Below are 24,575 nucleotides of genomic sequence, written 5' to 3' on the forward strand. Positions count from 1 at the left end.
AGGGACCGCGGCTCGGCAGGACCCGGTACCGCACAGTCACACATGCTTTTCTACGCACATGCTTTTCTTCCTTCTGTGAGCTGAGATGTTAGCAGAAGGGCTGCAGGGATGGGGTTAGCTCAGACAACAAGCCGTGCCAGTGTTACTTCCTGCAAAGCTCAGTGGAAGATGTTTTTCTCGAGTATGAGATCTGCTGTTATTATGAGCAATGTGAAGTCAATGAAGGAGTTCTGTTTGGTTGTTCTTTTTCTGTCGATCATGTGTGCCGGCCACCACGTGGTATTTTTCCAGCTGGTTTCCTGAGCTGTGTCAGTGGTCAGTTGTGCTTGGCTGCGGTGCTGGCATGGCAGCACTGTGCCATGGATGGGCATGGCTCTGCCTCGGCTGGCTCTCGTGCAGCTTTTTCCCAGGCAAGGCAAGAGGGAGCTTGGCTGTAATGCCAGCTGCCTGGTTAGGACAGAGCCATCAAGTACGTGGGTTTGTTCAGGGAAGACAGCAAGGGGAAAGGATAAACTCAAGCAGCTTTTGTGCAGCGCTTTCTGTGCAGCTTCGTCATCCGCCTCTTCTAAAATGTAAGTGAAAATTTGGCATCACCTACTCCCTTCCTTCTTTGATCACCGGCACTTAATTTAAATTTAAATTGATCTTAAATCCTTAAAACTAGAATGGTTTTTAATTATTTTTTAACTCATTTGCAACTGCCTTCACTAGTCTACTAAAAAGTGAAGAATTGTTATTAGCTGGAATGTTAATAAAATGTTAAAAATAGCTGTTATTAGCTATAACTTGCTAGCTTCGTTTTTTAGGTAAATAATAGTTCTTCACATTTTGTCAGAAATTTCACATTTAAATGTAGAAAGCATCCATGAGCCTGGTTGTTCTAACACCTGTATTTACAAAATGGTGTATTAAAATGTTTATAGTGGAGCTTCAGTTGTAGGATAATGTTGCTGATTTGCTTGAGCAGCTTGGAGACTTTTGAAACATCAAAGTACTGTTTACTTCAGAGGTTGAGGCTGACTACCAGACCTTACTTGCACAACTTCCTGAGCACCGCTGCAATGTATTTCTGGAGGTTTAGGTGACATCTCACAGTAGTAATGGCAAAGAAGTCTGGGGGAGAGCAAGGCTGCTGGAGAGCTCTGCGGAGCGGTGGCTCCATCCCGGTATGCTTTCTGGAAGCAGCAAGAGGCAGAAATCTAAAGCCAGCAATTGAGAATGAAATGGGAATCAGAGTGCTCAATCGGTGCCAGTTTTTCCTCCTAATTTTTACTTGAGGGCTGAATGCTCATCTAACCCTCTTTATTTGGGGGCATTCAGCACATCGTACTAAATGTGCTTGATTTTTTTTTATTTGCAGGTCACCTTTTAATGGAGCTGTAAAAGTAAGTGTAAACTGCACCTTCTTTTGTCATCAGTAAGTGCTGAAGGGCGTAGCATTGAGAATAGAAGTGCCTGTGGGCTCAGATGTGGGAGAAGGGTGGGCAGCCCCCAGTGCTACCCAGTCAGTAAGAGGGGTGAGAGATAGCTGGGCTCTTGTTCACTTTCCCTGTCTACTTGTACAGGCCTCCTCAACACTGCAAATGCCTTCTTCCTCTTCTTCTTTTCTTTTTTTTTTTCTTTTTAAGCAGTTGTTAGTGATGCTCTGCTAGTGCCTGGAAATGCTTGCCAGGGGTTTCTGGTGTCCTAATCCCAATGCAAACACATTCAGAGGGACAGTTTGCATTTTGCCGGCTGTAACTCGTGGTTTTGCTGCTTGGTGGAAAAAGGTGAATGATATGTCTTGATAACGCCCGGGTCAGACATAATTGGGAAATGGAGCTCAGGCTGTTGTCCTGCTTACGGACATAGTATTAACCTTTTGCAGAGGGTCTTAAACATCTTGGTCAGTCAAGCATACCTTCCATACAGTGTAGTGGTTCCATACAGTTCCAGTGGTTTCTATCTAAGGTGAAGAAAGTGTGACGTGGATGCAATTTTCACATTTGGCAGAAATGCACATGTAAGCCAGAGGACGCACTCATAGATCTCAGACTTTCTGCCTCTGGGCTGTCTGATTTGCATCTGTTGCATCTATTAGCTGTGCACATAAACAAGCAGCAACCTAAACTGGGGAGGAACAGTTGCTGCAAAGGCTTTGGGGTTGCAGTCTGCATGGGTGGGTGGTGAAATAAAATGTCAGGTCTGGAGTCAGTGTCTGTCTGAGCTCTCCTCTATTGCAAGAGTAGCTCAAGCCCATAGCAACTGCCACTGCTGATTCTCCTCATTTATTTTATTCTTTGGCAGCTCTGGTTTGAATAGGAGATGGCTGCATATTCATAGTGAGACTTCGATTATCTGTTTTGCCCCCTGTGCTTTGTACTGGTTGTGAGAAGAAAGTGTGGATTGGTTGTACAAGTGGCTGACATCCTTGCAGAAGTCATCTTCCTCTATGCAGAACCAAGCTTCATGGAGTAATGTCACCATTCCAGGAGCTCATCTAAAATGTATCCAACATCTTACCTGGTGCCTAGCACAGGAATTTCTCTGCTTTGCTTGAGTCAGGCTTGTCCTCAGCATCCATAACACATTTTTATGAAATTGCTGTTGATTTCATCCCACTTTTGTTGTTTCAGATAAAAATAGCTGAAATAACACTTATTATCTGTGCTGTGCATGTGGAAAAAAAGCCACGTTAAGTGCCAGAGCCCAGTAGCTGAGAATTGCTTCAGCTCTCAAGGATGGAACTACAGCAAACTGTGAGGTCTTGCATGAAATACTGGGCATATTTACAAAGCTCAGACAAGGTTTGTGGCATGGCAGAGCAGTGTGGAGTTCTGCTCTGCTTCCCTTGGGATCTGCTGCCTGAAGCATCAGTCTATGGCTCCCAGCAGTTAGAAGAGCAGGAGGCTGAGTGCGGCTGGCAGCCCCTGCTGCTGCAGGACCATTGAGCTGCAGGAACCATCAGAAGGTAGAATTTCACAGAGGAGCAAATACTGTAATGAAAAGCCAACAAACATCACTTCATCTAGAGGGCTGCAATGCAGAAGTGTCACTGAATCTCAAGAGATCCAGAGAGAGCGGCACAGCCAAGACAGGTCAGCATGCGGTGGGAAAGCAGCTCTATCCACTCCTGTTAGTGCTTTTGTGGAGAAGGAGACAGGAGATTGGCACAATGTATTTCTCAGGAGATGCTCTTCCCCTGCCTTTTTTCTTTCAGTGCCCCAGGAAAACTGCAGTATGAAATGGAAAGAAAAATGATCCTTTTGCATGAAAGCAAAGCAATAGAAAAAGCAAAAGATCAGACTGGAGCTTGCTGGCAGAAAGCAGGATTTTTGAGGAGACAGCAGTTCAATGGGACATTTTTTGTGTAAAGCTGTTAAACAAGGCTTGCAAGAGAGGCTCGTCCATGTGCGTCCCCCCACTTCTGGGGGTGAAGCTCTGTGCTGTTTTTTGAGATGCTTCATGAATCAACTGGGGATACTCCAGCTGAAGCAGAGAGACAGCTGTTATCTTCTCTTTAGAGGCTGGAAAGCATCAGCATGCCACCAGGCCTGCTTATATTACATGTTCTAAACACATCCAGTTCCTTTATTCTATCTGTTATTCATCAGAAAGTCCAAACCCACAAATGAGTGGTGGTGGTCATTTTCCACTTTCTCTCCATCGGGCCATTTGCAGGTTTTCCACTCCTAAGTGTCTCTGCTCCCTGGCCGAGGCTGGCATTGAGCGGTGAGAGAAGCAAGGTTGCTGTTTGCAGGGCAAGTACTTCTCCTTAGCAGTGAGTGTGTAAGAACAGACACCAGTGTGAGTGCTCGCCAATTGACTCCAAGGCTGTGATTTGGCAAATGTGGGGCAGTACGAGGGAAGACACTCAGTGCCCAAAAGACACGTTTGTCCAGCTGCATCTCCTGGGAGTGTCCTGAGCTTGCTGGGGCCCAAGCACCCTGTTTCACCTGCCAGTACCCCGAGAGCTGTAGTCTCCAGCAGAAGGGCAGGGCAGGCAGCTTTCTGCAGTGGGCACAGGGAGCTTCACTCTGGCTGTTGTCTCCAAACTTCTACGCATTCTCTCTGGCAGCTTCCATCTGGTGCCTGTTGGCCTTGGAGAGCATCTCGTGATCCCACTGCTGGCAGCAAAGGCCTGGTGTGGACAGGAGGGACTTGTGTCTGACTGTCACTGCCAGAGCCTCCCTTGCTCTGGTTCCTTCCCTGCCTCACTCTCCAGACAACTTTTCTGCAGCATCCCAGTCTTTCTGGGATCCCTTTTATAACCCCTGGCTTTTAGCTGCAGGCAGCCAGGGCTTTTCTTGGAATGACTTTTTTGGATGGTTTTTCACATTGTTTAGAGGTTTTTCTGGCATTTTTGGCAGGCTGAGCATGACGATGACTGAAATTTTCCCTCTCCTCCTCTTGCTGCTGGACAATTAGATTTTGCCTGCCTGAAAATCTCTCTACCCACAAGAGAGCCCAGGGATGTATGGGGAGGGCTGAGAGAGGACTGTGCAAGCAGAGCAGGAGGGAGCACAAGCTGCTGCCCAGATGGCCACAGCAACCTGTGAGAAGAGCCCTCTGTATGCAGATATAGAAGGACAAGAAGGCATTTACAGAAAGAAAGAGGCTTAAAATAGGCTTAAAAATAATAGGCTTAAGCCTATTCAATACTTTTTTTTTTTTTTTTTTTTTTTTTTTGAGTTTGAGTTTGAAAGCATATATTTACATGTTTATAAACAAATAGTGCCAAGCCAAGAGTTTGTGGTTGCTGTGTTGATGGTGAAGTAGGGACTTGTGTAGGCTGTTTGCTGGCAGGGCAGGTGGTCCTGTATGGTCTCAGACAAGACAAAAAAAAGCCAAAACAAAGTGAGATGAGGGATGTTAAGGAACTAGTTTCAGTTTCTTAGGTTGGATGTGTAATCTCAGGCACACCGATATTGCAGCTTTAAAGGTAAATGAATATATAAGGGTGAAAAAGATTTCATTCAGTAGACAAGGTAGTGGCAGCCATGAGAATTAGTTTACATTTTTATTAGGCATTCTCATTAAGGAAATGGAAGAGTAGGATTTATACTTCTCTCATTTCATAAGGTTTATGTAGGATGCTTCACTATTGGAACGCTTAAGCACCTCAGACTAATGAAAAGATTCTTTCAGGGCTCTTAAATTGTTTTATAGCTTGTGATAACTGAAAAGTTATGTTTATTTCAGGAAACATTATTTAACTAGTAGAGAAACGTGCGTGAGTGCTGCAGAGACTGTCGTGTGTATGTAACACAGTGGCTGCATATGTGGATGCAACCTGTTTACAAGACTCAAATAAGACTGTGTTTTTTCCCCTTGCTCAAAAGAACGATTAATTAACATGAAGAGATTTTGTGACTTACAATAACAGATGGTTGAGATTCAAGGAGAGAGATTTTTCTCTCAAAAAAAAAAAAAAAGTAAATCCAAAGAAACTAGAAATCAATTCTTACTGAAACTATTGGAGGTCTGTTTCATGTTCAGATTTGTTGCTTCTTTTTATAGTGTTTATTAATTCATTAGGTAGAGTAATTTTTTTAGCTGTACATTATTAATGTTAATTACTGCTAATTGTTAAATATTAATTATTAATGTTACTTCATTAGCTATACATTAAAACATTTTTATGTATGTGGTTTTAGATCAAAACACAAGTTGCTGCCTTTTCTGAGTTTTAAGATAAGTAAGTTAGATTCCCAATGTCTGTAATACAGTGGTGTGTTGGTAGAAAGCACCTCCACTAAGATCAGTAACAGAAGTCCAGCCTCAGACTGTGCTGAGAACAGAGTTCAGTCAGGGAGACTTGCACTTGTATATGTTAGCAGTGCTTTGCATCACAAATGCTAGCTTAATATTTCCTATATCAGCCAAGTGTACTGCCCAGTATAAGAGATTGCTAACCCGCATATGTCCGGTGAAAAGTTGCAGGTTAAATCCCTGTTTTTATATTTTTCCACTTCTGCCATTAAATTTGAAGTGGAGCATCTATCCAGTAACAGAAAGCTGTCACCAGCTCAAGAGCTGAAGCTGCTCTCTGGCTCCTGCTGCCCTGAACTGCTGGGAGCAGGACAGTGCTGAAGTGGGTGAGGACAGCAGCAGAGGTTTCCTCTTGCAGAAGTTGAACTGTTGTACACAGTTTGTGAGTTCCCTGTGCTGGAATGCAGATAAAGTCTTCTACAGAATTACTCCCTGTGGGTTATGTGTTAGGTGTTTTTCCGTCGGGCTTTATTGCGGTGTGTAAAGTCAAAGTCAATCTTCAGAGAAGGGGAGAATAGAAAACCTTCCTGTAATGCATTTGCTGCAGGATATTTCTGAAGTTATTTCAGAACATAAACTATATCTCTTTAAGAACAGAAGGTAATACTGTTTTACAGTGATCTCATTTATCACGTTAAGGCTCATGTTAGTTGACCCCTTGCTGCTGACACTTGTCACATTTCCCAGATAATAGAGTGGAGCCACTGTCTGACTGTCTGTAACCACAGAACAGTGCTCCTCTCTTCTCTGCTCCACTCCCCTCTTCTCCTGCACAAGCCACTGCTGACAGCTCAGCGGCAGTAATGTGAATTCCCCTTTTGGGTTTGGACCTGAACATATTGCTTTTCAATCATTTTTGGATGTGCTTTTGAACACTGCCCTCCTAAGTGGGAATCAAGATTGCATCCAGCTGCTCCAGATTATTTAAATTTTTGTGAATGTGTGTTTGTTCTGGAAGAGCCCCAGTGAAATGAAAGAAAAGTGTGAAGTGCCAAGTGTATCCTTGGCTGCACTGAACAAATCCCTGTATGATAGCATGTTTCAGTTTGTTTTTCAACAGTGGAGTGATTTTGTTGAAATCTCAATAGTCGCAAGTAGCCTTCAGAAGTTAACATAGCATCAGTATACAGAAAAGAAGTCAAAAGAGGTTGTTTCTTGAGGTTGTTACTGTGTTCGCTTGTTGCTGTGTTTGAGGATTTCTGCCATAACAAGGATAGCTGTGTTCTCTTTCAAAAAGGCATTTCCAATCTAAAATCAGTAACGCTTCCAGTGTAGGACACACTGTTGGCCCTTTTGTTGCAGAAGATGAGGCAGCGGCCAGAGCCCTTTTACAGCCAGATTTCTCTTTCTTTCTAACCCTTTGCATGCACCTTCAGTGGATTCTAATTACTTTTCCAGCACTGAGTTTGCTGACAAAGTCAAGTTTAGTTTTTGTTATAAACAAATGACTCCCTGCATCAGTACCATTTATTTTTTACATTTCTCAGCATGTTATAAAGAAAGCCTATACAATGTGAGGTTTTCATTTGTAGGGGCTTAGGCCTTCCTGGTTGGTTGTTGAGTTTTTGGTTGCATCTTCACAGTGCACGCTGGACCTGTTGAAGTCTGAAGGAGGTGTTTGAAAGCTCCTCAGAGTTGCAGAGTAGGGCAAAGCACAGACACTGTCAAGCTGATAGAGATCTGAATTATGTGTGTCATCAACTCATTGCAGCTAAGCAAGGAGCTGCTTATTCCTCTGACTACATGATAACTATCCATGAGAACAGTCTCCTAAACACATGTGGTTCTATGTGGCAAAACTGTCCCACTGCCCCTCTTGAATAGTGTGATTAAAGTCAAGATGCCTCAACTGTCATAGGAAAAAAAATACATAAAAGTGTTCCTGTTTATGCAGTTTATATGGGCAAGTTAATGTTACTGCATTGGCTCGTGACTTGTGACTTGTGGCACACAGCTAACAACGTAAGTGGCATGGGGCTTGCTTGTGGCTAACAAATGAGATTAATAATCATATCATGCATTATTTCCTGAAGCAGTGGAACCGTGTTCCCAGTGGTCATTTTGTAGGTTAACAGTGAACGCAGATCAGCCTAGGAGCCAAGGTCATTGCTAAAATTTGGGTATTTCTGACTGGCAGGACATTAAGGACAGTCTGCTCTGTAGGTTATAGGTACAAAATACCTGTCTTATTAAAAAGTGACATCTCTGAAATTGTGTAGATGTATTTAAGATAAAAATATATAGCCATGTAGATAATATTAGGAACACGTGGGAAAGATTGGAATTAAGGTTGTGACATATAACTTCAGATTTAGTATTTCCTAGCTCATGAATATTTAATCAAACTTTTCTAATATGTCTTTATCGTTATTACTTCTGGTTTCTGTTCTTCACTATTGTAATATTTCTGAATTATAAAGAAAGATCTCTAAGGTGATATAAATGCTGACAGCAGACATACAAGCTCAGTGCCAGATCAAAGTATTTCAGTTAATGATAACAGATTTGCACTGGTATGCTTGTTTGAGATTAAGATGTAAATAGATAGAGGCAGTCTATCATTGTCTTCAGACTTTGCTTATAGCGAAAACAGGATAGATTATAGCTATATTATTACACAACATACATAAACTAATTAAGAAGTGTTGTACTGTGCACAAAGAACTTTGCCTTCAAAATACTCAAAATCCAGTGAGAAAATATATTCTGGTTTTTTTTGGTTGTTATGTGATTATCACAGTATGCTGAGCAGAAAAGTTTGATAGATAAAACTTCTCCAGTCTAAAGAGAGTAATTAAAGTGTTGAAGAAAGCTAGTCAGCCATTAATCTTGCTCTGTTTGATGAATATTTTCATGAGATATGGAGCAGATAACTGTCATTTGTCATTAAAACAGGTATTTTCTTCCCCTAATCTGTTGCATTTTCAAGGAAAATGAATTCTGCCTTCATTGTAAGATTGTCTTCTGTGCAAGAGGAGTAATTGTTTGAGGGAGAAGTAGCGACATGTTCAAGAGCAGAGGAAGAAGACATTGGAAACTGGAGGGGACGTTTTCAGCTGGTCCAGGTGGAGGGAGAGAGGTAGAAGCAGTGCAGGGCAGTCTCCAACAGGTGAGGTTTTAGGAGGAGATGCTCACCTTTCATTGCTGAAGGAGGTTGAAAGGGATGAGAATGGAGTGGAAAAGTGCAGAAAAGCTTGAAAACTTCTACTGTGAGGAGACTAGAAATGTACAGTCCATAGAAGTACATTACTTTTTTGGACCTGACTTGTCAAAATTAATCAAACACTGAGTAGATAAAGTTGGACAGCATCTGTATTTGAAATTTGGGATTATATTTTCTTTTAGTTGCTTTCTGCTGTCAAACAGACAATTATATTTAGTTTGTGCTTGGCACACTGAGGGTACCTTTGTTTGGATGCAACTCTTATCAGTACCTGCTTTGCCTTCTGACTGGACTTGGTGATGAGCTATGCCTGGAGGCCATTCAGAAACTGAAGCAGGCAACCTCTAACCCTGCTTATTAGGCTGTGCTTTACTGAGAGGCAGCAAAATTGCCTCCTGGCTTTAGGTGGCTTTGAGGTAGTACTTGATCTTTAGAGTATTAGAGATTTTTAAGGTCCAAGTATTTGAGGGATGTCTCTTCTCTGCTCCATGCCAGCAGCCTGAGGAGCGTGCTTGAGTTCCTGTGGTGCATCTCCGTGGCACCCACTCTTCATAGCATGGCAAATTCTCTCTTTTCTGCACTCAACAAAATTATCTCTTCATCAGACTGCAGGTCAGAATTTGTAGCTACAGTATAACTGAGTTTATGACTGTGTTGTTGATTTTGAAGTGAGCAATGGAATTCTTGTTTGTAGGAAGGCTTGGCTTACCCACTGAGCTGATCCACATAGCACAGAAATGCCAGTCTGCAGAGTAATATATAAAGTATATAATACTTTAGAAAAAAGAAAGAAAAACGCTAGGAGCTATCATCAAGATATATCCTCATGGTGCACTACACTACAGATAATAAATCACCATCTTTACAACATCAGTGGTGCAGTGCCTGTTGCTAAGAGTGGGCTGATGCTATTTTCATAAGCCAGGTGAGCCAGTAGTTAATGAGATTGTGCTGGATGCTGGAGGGCTCTCTGGGGCTGAGCCTTAATAGGAAACATTCTGCTCTGAAGTGTTTCAGAGACACCTTCAAGTGTTCTAGACTGGCTGCTCTGGAGCATGTTAGGAGAAGCAGCTTTTCACCAAACCACTCATAAAAGTGCCATAGTCTGAAATTTGTTAATACTTGAAGAACTCTTAAGTTTTTATAGCAGTCAGGATATAATGGATAGCTAATGGGCTTGGAAAAAGATGATGTAAATAACTGTTGGTTTTGGACAGACAAGACTTAGAGTTGGCTCTTAAGAACTGAAAACAGCAACTATTCCACTAAATACAAGTGAAGTGTATGGAAAAAGTCATATAGGATATACTAGTCTCATCACTTCAGCATTGATTCTCAGCAACAGAGTAGTGCCAGATTTTGCAATACTTCCCTTCCTAAAATATGTTTATTGCTTTTAGTCTGGAATAAAAACATTGCTGCTGCATTGTTTTTGGCTCACATATGGTGTACCCATGTTAAGCCTCCAGGTCATCACATTTTTATAGTTCAGAAATGTGATTCTACATCTACAAAAGGGAGAACTCTTCTTGTTGTTACACTGAATTCTTTGTAATGAATAAGACCACTTTCTTCCTTTCCTCTTGAGGCATGAGGAATGTAATGTGGTAGGAATGTGCAGTAGAAGGTTCAGGTCTTCTCTCAGTGAGTTTTGCATGTTATCATATTGAAACTAGCAGAGCTGTTGTGTGTGGTGCTGTGTGATTTTAACTCTGTGGTGGTGGTAATTTACTATCCATCAGTAATGGCATTGGTCTCACTTGTGTGTACTAGTAGATCTGTTCAGGGACACTGGAGGTTGCAGACAGAAGGCTGAGCAGGGCAGGGGTATTGCACACTGAGCAGTGTTAGGCACTGATGGGCAGTGCGATGGCTTCCAGAGACCTGGGTTTGTGCTGCAGGTGTCTTAGGGGCACCTGGGCTTCCCAAGAAAATATTTGATAAAATGGAAATGAGGTTTTAAAATAGATTTTCCCTCCTCCTGCAAAGGTCAAAATAATGTAATTAAGCATATGGTTGTTCTGAAGAGAAATAAATACAAAGATTCTCCTTAGCAGCAACTGGTCACTTCTCTGATGAGCTGGATGTGAATCTTGGCTTCATATCATAACTGGTTTCATGTACGACATTGATTTATGCAGAAACTGTGCCTGTCTCAAAAGCTGCCTGGAATTGTGTATTGTTGGTGAGCTGATGTACTCATGGAGCTTTTTCTGTTTGGGCACTTCATCAGCTGAGCAGCAAGGCAGATGTCAGCAGTGCCTCGTCACTGGCAGTCTGGTTTTAGATCCAGCAAAAGAAGTGAAATACATGGAGCAATGAAGTTTGAGAACAGTTTAGAGGGGAAAAGAAAATCTCCGCTCTGTACTCACAGAGGGCAAGTGGCTGATGTTCCTTCATTTAAGTCACGGATATTTCAGTGCAGAGCTGTGTGCTGTGTACGGTGTGAGGAAGGGACTGCTCAGAGCAGGCAGTCAGAGGTAAGGTGCCCAGCAGCAAAGAAGAACCAGCAGAGAGTGTGGAGGGAGCAGGGAAAGAAGACACCAGGGCTGTCACGAGGGTGGAACATGTCCAAGTACATTACATGGGTGTGAGTGGGCAGCTGTAATTGCAGAAATGTTTCCCTGTGGGCTTTCTGTCAAAAAATCAGTTCTGTAGCTGTATTTTGGGATCTGCTTTTCTCCTTCTTTGTTTAAGATGGAAATTCTCAGTATGCCTGGAAGCAAGATTTATTAACTTCTTAATTGTCAAAGTTTTTGTTCTTTCTCTTTTCCCTACAAAAGGGTGGAGAAGGAAGGAAGGAAGGAAGAAAAAGCATAATGTCATTCTCCTTTCACATATTTCTTTCCTTTACCCTCTGTCATTCTGCATGTTTCCTCTCGCTTGGTTGATTTTATTTATTTATTTATTTATTTATTTTGTAGGTGGAGTTTGTGTTTATTTTTGTGTGTGTTTTAGTGTTGAAAGGGGTGAACTTAGTGAAAAGGAAGCTGTTGTGGAGCCTCAGAAAGGTTTTGCCATTTAACCGTGTGATTTCTTGAGTATAACCAAAGCACTCCTTACTTGTAATACTTCTGCTGCACAGTCCTGTTCTTGAGCTACTGCTGGGCTTTGCATGTTCATGTGGTTTATGGTAGCAAAGCCCGCCTTACAGATGAATGGTGAACATTTAAAGATGAATTCAACCAATATGCGAGTTCTTTTGGTTGTTCTTTTTGGTGTTTGTTTTGTTTTTCATTACACAAATTATTTGTTTAGCTAAATGCAATCTTAATCTTTGTTATTAAAAACAACAACAAAAAGAAGCAAAGGCTTAGAATTATACAAAACCCATTCACTATCACAACTTTTCCAAGGGCCAGGGAATTTCCAGTATGTTTCTTCTTTCACTAGCTCTATGCTTTATACTTTTCTTTTTAGCAAGAGTTTTATAGCAAGTACAAGTGTTTGCTAGAAACAGCAGCTGAAATGAAGATGGTGAGTGAAGAGTCGCTTGGTTTGGGGTATAGCTGTTCCTTCTATTGTGACAGTCCTGAAAAGTTGGTATTTCCTGAATGCTTCTGTATTTTTGCAACTTTAGTTAGTATTCTGGGGGGAAAGATGCTATTTAGAATGGACCATTTTCATTTTGCAAGAAGTACACTCTGCGTTAGCCTTTTTATCCAATGCATCTAAATAAATGTAATAGTGATTATTGAAAGGGATATTTATTTTCACATAGCCAGATCTGCAGCATCTACAAGGATAGAATTTGTGCAAAATGAAGTTCCACTTTTAGTCATGACAAAATCTTTCCAGTGCCTTTGCAATCCAGCAGTTTGGATGTTTTTTTTTTTCCTAGGTGAAGGTTGTTGCTTTGCTTCTTTTGGCCAAAGAAGTTTCAATAAGGTGACTTTGATGTTAAAGGGGACAATCCTCCTATAGAGTTCACGAAAAGCCATGTGTCACCAGTTCCTCATAGCTGTGGGCATAGGACACATCCAGGGAGACAGCAGTGCACAGTCTTAATACAGTGTCAGTCTTAATGGATGGAATGGTGTTAGATGTAAGCTGGAGCAGTTCTTGGGCCTTGGAAGGTTTCACCTTGTCACTATTTGGCTACCAACCACAATTACATCAAAGAAAGCATCTGATTTGGTCCATTTTTCTTTTCAGCCCCTTGTAAGATTTGCACTGAAGTTATCCTCAGTAACTGTAACATTTTAGTGACCATATGTTTGGCAAACCATGTAAATAATTTACAACCATTGTTTGTATTATTTTTGTCGTTCTGAAGTTATTTTAAAGAAACAGCCCAGTTCTATTTCCAGAATGAATAAATTTTCACATAAATCTGGATAGGCCTGTACTGCTCAGATCTCCATAAAAGTGTGTTTAATTCATTAGTTTCATGCTGAACTGTTAACATTTTAGGTTTTATTAGGAGAGAACAAAGAACTCCCAGCTTGTTGAAAATTTGTTACACAAAAATAAGGATGAAAAGGTTCCAGAAGAGCTGATGTTAAGCATTGTGGAGTGGATGAAGTTGTGCAGATTGGAAAGATTTACAAGACATCTGGTAATTAGTTTCCAGCTCCTATGGAGCTTTGCCCTGTGAAAGTTACTGCTGCTGCTGGAAGGGGAGGGGAGCAGGAAGGAGATGAAATGTGACCCTGCAAAGCCAGGTCTTTGTGTTCACGGATTATCAGTGCACTACTGAAGCCTCAGGGTAACCTTTTGGAAAACTACCTCCTATGAAGAAAAAAAAACAACAAAAAAACCTCGCTATCTTTCCTTTTTTATGATTGTCCCCCTCTGCACTTGGCTTAGTATGTGGGGAAGGGAAGCAAGTTATCAAGGAGATTTTCCCAACTGAGCCAGTCTGCCTGGCTGACCCAGAGCAGCCTGCAGCCACTGCCCGGCCCCAAGGATTGGTGATGTTCAGCTTGAGCTTCTCATCGTTATTATTTCTATTACTACTACTGCTGTTACTTACCAGCACTAGTTTTTAAAATCCACTAAGGAGGATTTAAACAAGAAAGAAGATTTTCTGTTTTGAATTCATTTTATAAATTATCTTTTGGGAGGACCTTACCACACCGTGATTATAGGATAAGCTGTGTTTATGTGGTTTCTGAAATTCTGGAGTAGGGATGTTGAAGCACTGAAAGGGCACCGCAGAGACCTGGAGCATGTTACCCTCAGAGCCTCTGGAGACTGTGCTTCTGTGCTCTGCTCCTCACAATCACTTTCAGCAAGTCGTTACCCTTTCATCTCTATTTTTCTGTCTGCAAAACAGAATATTGATCTTGACTTACAGTAAAAACTGCAGTAAAAATGCGAAATAATGTATTTGCTTGTTTGTTTGTTTGTAAACATTTAATCATCTACACATCAGGAATCAGTTCCAGCAGGCTAACTGCTCGTTAAAAAATTTATATGCTCTCAGATCTGAATCTGCTAAATCTGTCTGAAGATAATTTTCCTAGAAATGGTGCACTTTAAATCTTAAAATCAGGCATTTTCAGGAAAAAAGAGGTTTATTGAGATGAGTTGACAGAAATAATGTTATTTTTCCTGGATTGCAGATGTAAGCAAATGTGCACATAATATTCACTAAATTATGTGAGTGACTGAAAATACTTCAGAAGTAGGCTTATAAATTAATACATGAACATATATCAATATATAGTATTAGGATATGTTAGAAGAGATTATGTTTGTTTATGATCTAATTAATTTTGCAAGGATAGTAGTTAATTTTATTCCTTCTACCAATAAATTGTGGTTTTGGTCTCAAATAAACAAAGGTAGGCAGTGTGAGCCTTTATTGTTGAGCTGACAGCTACTGTGTGCTCTGTGTGGCTGTGGCTGCAATTCCTGAATGCAGTACAACTGGTGCTGGAACCATATCCATGGAAAAGATGGGTTTAGCTCTCCCACACAGAGGTTGGTGCTGTTTATGTGCTTTTGCCTTGCCCAAGTCCTCAGTTGCTACATCTCAGTGCTGCTGTGATCTTAAAGGCTGCCTTGGTCAGCCTGAATCTGGGCACCAGGAGAGAAGTTACATTTCTTTCGAATGGCATTTCTGATCAAAAAGATTTGGGTCCCACTTCATTCCATCCTTTTACATACCTTTGACTGTGTGTACCAGTGATTCAAGCTCTCTGGCAAAGCTCTGAGTGGGTTACTGATTTCTCAGCTCATCCTTGTGGCTGTCGGATGCCTTAGAGGAGATGTGTAAATGCTCATCGGGAGACGCAACTCATTAAATTAACACTGTTGGGGGGGAATGGCTACACTTGGAATAAAGCTATTTATTTTTTTTTCAATAAACAGATTTTACTGAGTGAGATGTGTTTCACTTAGATGGTTATTCAGTTTTCTTTCTGGTCTGATTATTACTTTCGTACGTTGATGTAGTATCCTTTCAGTAGAGTAAATAAGCTTTCTTATCAGAAATTGATTTCTGTATATCATGGTGCTATCTCTGTCTCATTGAATTGCTATGCTTTTTGAGTTTAAACTGCTATTCACATGGGTTTTAAATGCTTTTATTACACATTACACTTCTGTCTATACTAAGTGCTGTTTCAGTAGTCTAGTTGTCTTTCATTCTGTTATATACAAAGCAAGTTCCTTTTTTCAACTGCTTTGAGTCTGAAACTCCCTCAGTTGCTCTGGCTGGCTGGTGACAGGTATGGCTTTGGGCTCGTGTTCTAGCACCTGGAGATCACCTGCCTGATCACCTGCACACAGCTTTGGCCACTCTGAGTTGTGTGTGCCAAACACACAAGGAACAGAATGGGAAATAGGCAAAGGGCGGATGTTGTGCCTCTGCTTGTGTAAAAAGAGAGAGTATAGGGCTGTGAAAGTTGTGAAAGAATGTGAACCATAATTACTTAATTCTTAGTACTGAAAATTTTGTGAAACAGTGAAACAAAGTGGCTAGTCAAGAAGCAATCACAGCCATGTCCTACAAGGAGCCATCCTCTTTGACATGAGCTAAAGCTTGTGTTGCCTACAGGAGTATGCTGAGTAAGTGGAAGTGATAGCAGCTCTATTTCTCTGCACTTACGAAGATCTTTCAGAGACTATATCCCTACAGCATTGACCATAAGAGCAGCCTGACTGCTGAGGAGCCTGCCTGACACACATGCTATTTGTCTTTAATGGAGAAACAGAGTACTTGCTTTTCAAGCACTGCTGATCTGCCCACATTAAGCACAAAGTTTGCTTCAAAATGTATTGATGCTTTGACAGCATACAAACGCTCCATTTTGTGTTTTTTGAAAGGAAGAACATTTTTAAAAAAGATATCGAAGTGACAAAGGACACTTCTAAGAGCAGAGCATCTGTATCTTCTGCTTTAGGCTCTTGTTCAGTGTCTCGCCTCAGGTTTGAGGGCATTTCTTCTAGTAGAGAACATTAGCCTCCCAAAAAATGAGAGTTTAAAAGCTAAGAAGCTGCCCTCAGCCTAGACTTCATGAAGCACAGAATCTGACTTGACATGACGATTCTGCATCTGCGTTTGATGGTAATAGACTTCAGGAAACAGGGAGGTAGTCTGGAAGCTGTGAGTCTCAGCAACGTGCTTAAAGGTGCTCATTTAGCCTCTGCCAGCTCCCACTTCTCAGTGCAGTTACAGCCCTCTCCAGCTCCAGCTCCAGGCTCCTGCCTTGCTCATTTCGGAAGTCTGAACTACAAACAGAAACATGTTCAACTACAAACAGAAACAGTTCAAACAACTTGCTGTTGTTTGAACTGTTCACTCTTCTTGGTAGCAAGGTCTGCATGCTGGTTTTGGAGAACTTTCAGGAGTCAGTCATACTGGTGTCTTTGAAATGAAATGGGCAGTGGAGCTGGGAGCTGACCATGTGGACGTGGGCTCTGTTAGATGCTTAAAATCATTTGAGAGACTTTGTAAACCATATCCATCCAAGCAGCACATGTAAAGTAAACAACAAAGTTATTTTTATGATTAAACCAGTATGTAAACATATTACAGGTGTGTTTGCCAGGCTTCAGCACTTCTGTCATCACCTTTCCTGCTCTTTTTCCCATCCAGTTAGTTGCCTGTAGCAGTGGAATTGCAACTTCTGGACATAATTAGATTTGATTTCAAGCATATTTTATGTTATGTGCCACAGGAGACATTTGTATGGCTGTGTTTTTCTGGGTCAGGTGAGGAAAGCTTCCTTTTCCTGTAGCAGTTGCAGGAAGTTTGGGATCCCCTCTGTGGGTTTCCATCTCCAGAATGACAGTCCACGCATCAGGAGGATCTGGGGAGGGCCTGCTAAGTCAGTCCTCTGACAGTACCAGCAGGTGAGCAAGCATCAAGAAGAAGCAGAAGGATGTATCGTGATATTGTAGTGCTGTTTAATCTTCCGTTTTCCTCAGTTGAGAAACTAAATAATTGTGTAGTGACTGAGATCTGGAAAGGAAAGCTCCATTCTGTCTCAGGACAGAGACTATACGCTAGATGTGGATTGGTAGGATTCAGTGTAGGACTTTAGGCAGCACTGCAGAACTGTGACACTGCTGTTCCTGAGGGATGTGGAGAAGGTCAAGCTTTGGGTGCAGTTCACCACATTTTGCTTCTCAGCTGAAGTATCCGAGTTGGATGTGGATTTAGAAGAGGTGGAAGACACAACTGCTTGCTTTAATCAGCCATTGAGAGTTGTGCTGTAAAACTGAGCTTTCCACCACAAAAAAAATACTACCAAACTAATGACTTACGCTGATTTTACTTCTATAAAGATTGAGTTACACTGAGGAATAGGTGGAAATGGGAAATGTCTTTGTGTACGAACTGGGAAGGGTCAGTTTTATTTTTGAGAAATACAGCCTTTTCCTAGTTACAAAGGTTTCCACCAGACTTCTGCGATTTCAAGTTAGCTATCCTACGCAGGGAGCACCAGCATTACTTTTTCTGTTTCGTTAAACTGTGCAGTCTTTGATGTACAAATGAATGGAGGAAGTATTTAAAAGGAATAATAGAATTACATTTGGAAGCATGTGTGTTCTGGATGGTTAGAAAGACTGCACTGTGAACTGACTTCAGTGATGGCAATACAGGCTTCTTTTGAGGGAGAATGTTCAGTGCTTGCTATTTAAGAGCATGACTATCGAGCAGCATTCAGGAAGGCAGTAAGAAACATCTAAAAGCATAAAACTAATATTAATGTGTTAAAAGGTCATTAAATCCCTAAGTGGATGCTTCTTACTCGGTATTAATGCTTTTCAATGTAGGCAGTTTGCCCTCTCTTCCCTCTGTGTGTGGGCAAGCTATAACTTTGTTGATGAAGATGAAAGCTGATTTTTAATAAATCATGTTCACTAAAAGGTATTTTCTCACTTTGTGATATTAGAAGAAAGTTTTGCCATGACACTAACACCATTCAATAGTTTAATCGTCAAGTTTGCCTTTAGACTTGAATTGTTGGACTGTGATGATTTTCTAATAAACTAATGTGCTTTCTCCATTGGAAAACACTGTTTATACATAGAATTCTTGGGATTTTTTGGCCAAATATATATTTCTTAAAAAGAAAGCATTTTAATATATTGATCAGTGTTTCTAATAGCTTAATAAAACGGTATTTTGGGTAGGAAGCAGGGGACTTCATTTTTGACAGCTTTAATTGACTTGCAGGCTTAGTCTGTTGAGAACTTCCAGTTGTTATTTTCTGGGCATAAATCTTTGTAAGTTGACTACATATTTAAAGCTAGTTGTATTTTAAGATCAATTAGATCCTTCCGTGAAATTGATTGTTTTAACTGTTCATCAGTCTGAAGCAGCAGTCTGAAGTGTGCAAAGGATGCTGGGAATAATGTGGGAATAATGGATTTTTTTTTTCATGACATTAGAAGTGTCACTGAAAATATTGGTAGTAATCCTGAACTAGATGTCTCAATGTCACTTAACTTCTTGACTTGAAAATTTTTGCATTGAATGATGGAATTAATCAATTCCATCATGGGCAGACATCTGAAATGATGAGTGTACCATTCCCCAGGTACTGTGTGTTTCTATAAGTATGGATTGCTAGCATCATTATAGATGGAGGCTGCGACACATTAAAGAAAAAATACGCACGTATCGCAGATAAGTTTTGTTTTGTTAGTTGAGAAGCATCCTGTGTCATGAAAGACAAGCAAAATTTGCCATGTTTGCTAAATACAGGTTCATCAGCATGAAACTTTGAGCGGAGGGAAATTCTAAACTGTATGCGTGTAGACAAATTTCTTTGGCAAAGACCTTAGCACAAACAGGTTTGTACCCATAACAAGAAGGCAGCATACTAGTGCTACTGCTGTCTCAGTTGTGGTGACAGGGAGCTTTTAATTTATCCTAAATTAGGACTAGTTTGTTATGAACATATGAACATATGTTTCATTAAACTGTGCAGTCTTTGATGTACAAATGAATGAAGGAAGTATTTAAAAGGAATAATAGAATTACATTTGGAAGCATGTATGTCTTCAACATATGTTGAAATAGCAGAGAATATTTCCTTTGCTGACTGTCCTCTGTGTTTGATAGAGAGCATAGATAAGAGCTGTGGTGCATTTGTATGAAAGAGTTCTGTACAGACTTCAAGGTATTTAAAATAAACCTAATATTCAGCATGAATTTTCTTCATTCCAGTAAGCCCTGTGATTTCTGTTTTTCAAAAACAACTCATATTTGATAAACTTTCTATATACTGCCTGAATAATAGATGGTTATTTACAACTCCTCTCTCAAGAGCACTGACAGAAACAATCTGATACGTTTTGTTACTTGGTTTAAATCCAGTATTTATGTTGTAGTTTATCAAATTACATTCTGGGGATAGTTATTTTTTTAAACAAAAATTACGGAACTTGACTTGTAAAAGTGACTGTGTTTGTTCTGGAAAATGGAGAGAACCTGAGTAGATTTCTAAGAGCATCAAGAAAGGTACTAGGAACCGTCAGGAATACAAATAGGAAATTAATATTGAGCTATTGTAGCAATGAACTAATTTAATGGGGCTTTTGGTAGTAGAAAAACTATCTGCCTTCCAAAACACATTACTTGGGGTATCACCATATTACAGCTGTAATGGAATTATCAAGTGGTTTGTTAGCCAGCTTTCTTTAGTATCAGCACTGTGTATTCTCCTACTAATAGGAAGTTTAGTGCTGGAGGTTTTCACTGTCTAAAATCTTCAAAAATCATCATTTTGGCTCCTTTCTCATTAGGGTAATTAATAGCCAGTGTGTACTCTGTCAGATTCTCCTTGTGGAGATTCTCCAATCTGTCCTGAAACAAGCATAACCACATGATTACATTTCTAACCCAGACCATGCAATCTGAAATTTATTATGCCCTTTTATGCTGCCTGCAGGAGGACAATTGATACCTGAATAAGCATGAAGCCTGGTGTTACAGAGCTGATCCATTGACATTTTGGATTGGCAAAGTTGGTTTACAGTGTATCAGTCTTTCCTTTGAGTAACCATGCTGCTTTTGATCTGGTTGTAAGAGCTCTAAAGTTGGATTTACTGCTGCATCGAACCATGGCCTCAGGCACAAGTCCTATTTCACAATCAGCAAAATTAGCAGGGGATCCCTAAGTTAAAAATAGGCACTTTTTTAGCAGTAATTTCTAGACTTCAGTCTTAAGGGCATGATACTCTTTTAAGGAAATGACAGAAGCAAAGGTTTGTACAGTGAACTCGGTTCCATATAGCTTAAGTTACAAAGAGTCTCTATGGATCTGCTAGAAGCAGTAAATAACCTTTTTCAGCTGGCAGATATAACAGATAATTCAGTGGCAGATAAAATAATAACAGTTATAGCTATATAAATAACACAATGGACTGAAACCTTTTCTTTGTAAGAAATTGTACATAACCCAGAAATCTTGTAATATTGAGTACTTTATCAAAAAGCATTTTCAATGTGAATTTGATGTAATGCCATAGACAACCCACTTGTGTCCTACCACAGCAAAATGCTACCATCAAAAAATCATTGCTACACTTGGGGCTGTTGCTAATGAAAAGAGTACACTTTCTGTGCTTAGAGGGTGTATTGTTCAGATGCTGTAAGTATAAGTTCTCAGGCTCTGGCACTGATGATATGAATGCTGAACACAAGTAATCCTCTGGATTACTTGAAGCCATGGAAATTAGGTGCTGAGAAATAAGGTAAATGGAAATTGCTGTCCATCTTTAACGTTAATTTCTAATGGTCACAGTACTGGAAGCCACAAAAGTATGCCTTTTAATTAATGTTCATTTCATTAATGTTCGTTTCATTTGCTGTGAATTGTAACTAGTAATATAGAGGAGAATCTCCAAACTTGAGAAGATTAAGAAAAAAGATAAAGGATACATTTTCTTCAAAATGTTAAAAATAGCAAAGCAGGAAAATAATCTGAGCAACGACAAAGGGACATATTTCCATTCCTTTCTTTAAAATATAACTAGTATGGGATTTGTGCTCTCCAGGCTTCACACAGTAACATCCTGGATATGGGTCCTACAGACCCAAATTGTTTCTCATAATAAAGCATGATGTGGAGTCAACATGAAATCCAGTTAACTTACATTTTCCTTCATCCTTTTTCTTTGTAATTATCACAGCCTCAGCACTATGAAGTTCTATCACCATATTTGGAGCACTGTGTTTTAGAAGAGTGCTGTTGACAGTCAAAGCGTATCTAGTGAGTGCAGCATTTAGAGAGCAGCATGCTGCTAGCATTGTGCAGATTGCAAATTTCTTGTCCTAGTTTCTCACCCTGCAGCTGGTTCCATATGGGCAGCTTTAATGCACTTTCATAACGTGAACTGTAGCAAATACAGAATTCTCATTTCTGTAACCACCATGCTGGGAGTCTCACAGACTACTTGCTGGTGTTAATGCTGCTGCATCCATCTGAATGTTCACAGCACTGTGCTGGAAAAGCCATTCTTCATCAACATGAAACCTGAGAGCCAGGGTTCAGTAGTGTTAGGTTTAAAGGATCTGGTGTCACCCCATAGGGTCCTAGAGTTTAACCTCACATCTTCTCAAATTCACCATCTGAAGTCACACTTGTAAATTAAATCTGTTCAGCTGACTAGCTTGGATGGAGCACTGTTATAAATCCTCTGTCTTAAGTTGATCAGGTATAGATCCCTCAATGAAGTATGCAATGAATATATGCAATGAATATTTGCTTGGGAAGCAGATATAGCTGGTTAACTTTATTCTGTCAATTTATCTACTTTATTTAAAAAAAAAAAAAATCAATGCAGCTTTTATGTATTAAGTAAGAGCCCTTAATTTTGTAAAGCATATTTTCTCATTTCATTTGCTGCATTATTTTGTCTGAGATTTTTTAAAAAATTACTCAAGCTTCTTTTATGAAGAATATACTGATGTACTGATGGTGGCTTTACAGTATTTGTGATGTCCTGCAGCTAATTCAGGAGGGTAGCAGGCTGGTAGCAATGAACTGTGTGTGGTGTAGCCATGCCTTCTGAATAATCATCAGATCTCCACCAAGTTTTGATATTTTCAAGGGCAGACTAGAAGAGAAAATTATCAGCAGGGTGATGCTTCCTCATTCCCAGCTTCTAGTCCTGGTCTTCAGCTGTCCTCCATGGAAACAGATGAGTGGGCTTGCACCAAGGTGTGGAGGTTCCCTCCATGCAGCTTCCCATGGGGGAAAAGCCAAGGCAGCAGCTCAGTGGTTCTGTGGCAGAGGGTGCGCAACTGGGGCATCCCTTCTGCTCTGCTCCACAGTCCATCAGGTCAGTGTAACCTTGCCATCCTGGCTGGGTAAAAATGGCTGCAAAGGCTGAGCTGCTCTGAGTAGCTCTGATGTATTCTGTGGAGCCTCAGGTTCTGAGAGAAACAAGTGCTGTTTTGTTTGCTTCCAAAAGAGATTATCTTGGTACGTATACAAAATGCAAAACAACCTGTGGCTGGATGTGGTCTGAGTGGAAACATACTACTGGTAAAGCCAAGTGATGTCTCAGCTCTCTAATCTTGTCTCTCACACCAGTAATATCGTAATAGCTGGAGTTCAGGGGTTGTTAACAAAGCCCACCGATATTTTACACCACTGGAAGTGAGATACTTCTTCAGCAGTTAAGCAGAAATTTCACAAACCTCTGTCAGTTGTAATGAAGTAGAAATTTCACAAACCTCTATCAATTGTAATGAAATCGTTCCATTTAACAATTTTCTTCTTTATCTGAGTGCATTTATTGTTACAGCTTTGTATTACTTTTGACACTGCAGCGATGTTTTCTCAACAGCAAGCTGAACAAGGTGTTTTCTTCTTCTTACAACGATAAGAATCCCCCTTCTCATGTTATAGCCTGGTCCATTTATATGTTGCTAACCACAGCATAGGAGAGGACAGCAGAGTAACAGGCAGAGAGTTATTGCACTTAGCTTCTGGCTATTAACTGATAGATGCCCTTGTTCTGACTCGATGAGTGATTACCAGATAGTTGGGCACCAGTCCGGGTGCTGTAGCCACACTTAATTGTGACTGATTCATTGGGCTGAAATATGTCACTAATTTAATTCAGCTATTTCATTAATCTGATTGAACTGCATCCAGCCATTAGAGGTGTATGAAAGAAAGGTATCTGACACACGAGGCAAGAACACTAACCTCTGCATTAAACTATAAAACAGCCATTAGGACATCTAATGCCCAGATTGAATTGCTCCATAGAAACTTGGTTTCCAAGCATAATACTAATTAGCTATAAGCTTGATGAATGTCAAGAATTAATTAAAACATTTCAGTGGCCTGTGTGGGTTTTAAATATCATCATTATTGCCCCCAATATTTTCAGTTCATACACTAATTGCTTTATAGAGAGCACGCATGGAATTATCTCTTGGAGTGACTGAGGGGACAAATGGTTCACTGTGTCATTGAACATGCCTCTCCTTGCCTCTGGATTTCCCTTTCTCCTAAAACATATGTACAGTTTTTCTTCCACTTCTGTGCATGTATTGCAAATAGAAAGGTAAGATCTGTGATTTTGGACCCAAATTTCATTTTGACAGCACTTTTAATCTTCCTTTCTTAGCTGTACTCTGGAGGCCAGCACAGTTGTTGTTACCTATTTTCATTCTGGCAACAGGAAAATAGCTGCAGTTCCATCAAATGACCTTTTTGTTTTAAATTAAACAGGATGTCAGCCAAAACCCTTGATTACTTTTGTCCTGTTAATAAAAGGCCTGCAACAGTTTAGACATTTAGGACATGAAGTAGACATAAAATAAAAAACATTTTGGGAAATTAATAATTGGAAGGCAATTGATAATTAGAATCAGCTTTTGGTTGTTTCTTGAACATGATCTTAATGTAAAAATAACCAAGTTTTTGATACAGGAATTGTAGATGCATAGTACAGACTGCTCGTATTCCTTCTCCCTGATGAATGTTTCCACATATTTGGCTGCCTAGTAAGGATGAGTGTCCAACATGCCATTTTATAGACTGCAGCCATATGTATGACAAATGTACGAGATGACAAGACATGGGAAGAGCCATATCACCAGGAAGGCTTGTAAGAAGGCTTCTGAGTGTTGAGCAGTGCCAGAAACCACAAACTGCCTACAGCTTATTGCCTTAGGCTTCACTTTATATATCTGATGGTTTCTGTTCCATGAACCTCAGAGGGAGGGAGGAAGATG

The 24,575-nt window shown here is 40.4% G+C and overlaps 1 protein-coding gene and 1 long non-coding RNA gene across 3 annotated transcripts in view; both read left to right on the plus strand.

The window, feature by feature from the left end:
- Positions 1-24,575, plus strand: part of UBE2E3 (ubiquitin conjugating enzyme E2 E3) — a 54,679-nt gene that overhangs the window by 24,365 nt on the left and 5,739 nt on the right. The window lies entirely within an intron of this gene.
- Positions 604-22,068, plus strand: LOC125697140 (uncharacterized). Its single transcript, XR_007378692.1, has 3 exons — positions 604-1,166; positions 1,361-1,385; positions 2,287-22,068. It is a non-coding gene; the product is annotated as an uncharacterized LOC125697140 (long non-coding RNA).

This window comes from Lagopus muta, chromosome 8 (assembly GCF_023343835.1).
Source record: "Lagopus muta isolate bLagMut1 chromosome 8, bLagMut1 primary, whole genome shotgun sequence".
Taxonomy (NCBI): domain Eukaryota; kingdom Metazoa; phylum Chordata; class Aves; order Galliformes; family Phasianidae; genus Lagopus; species Lagopus muta.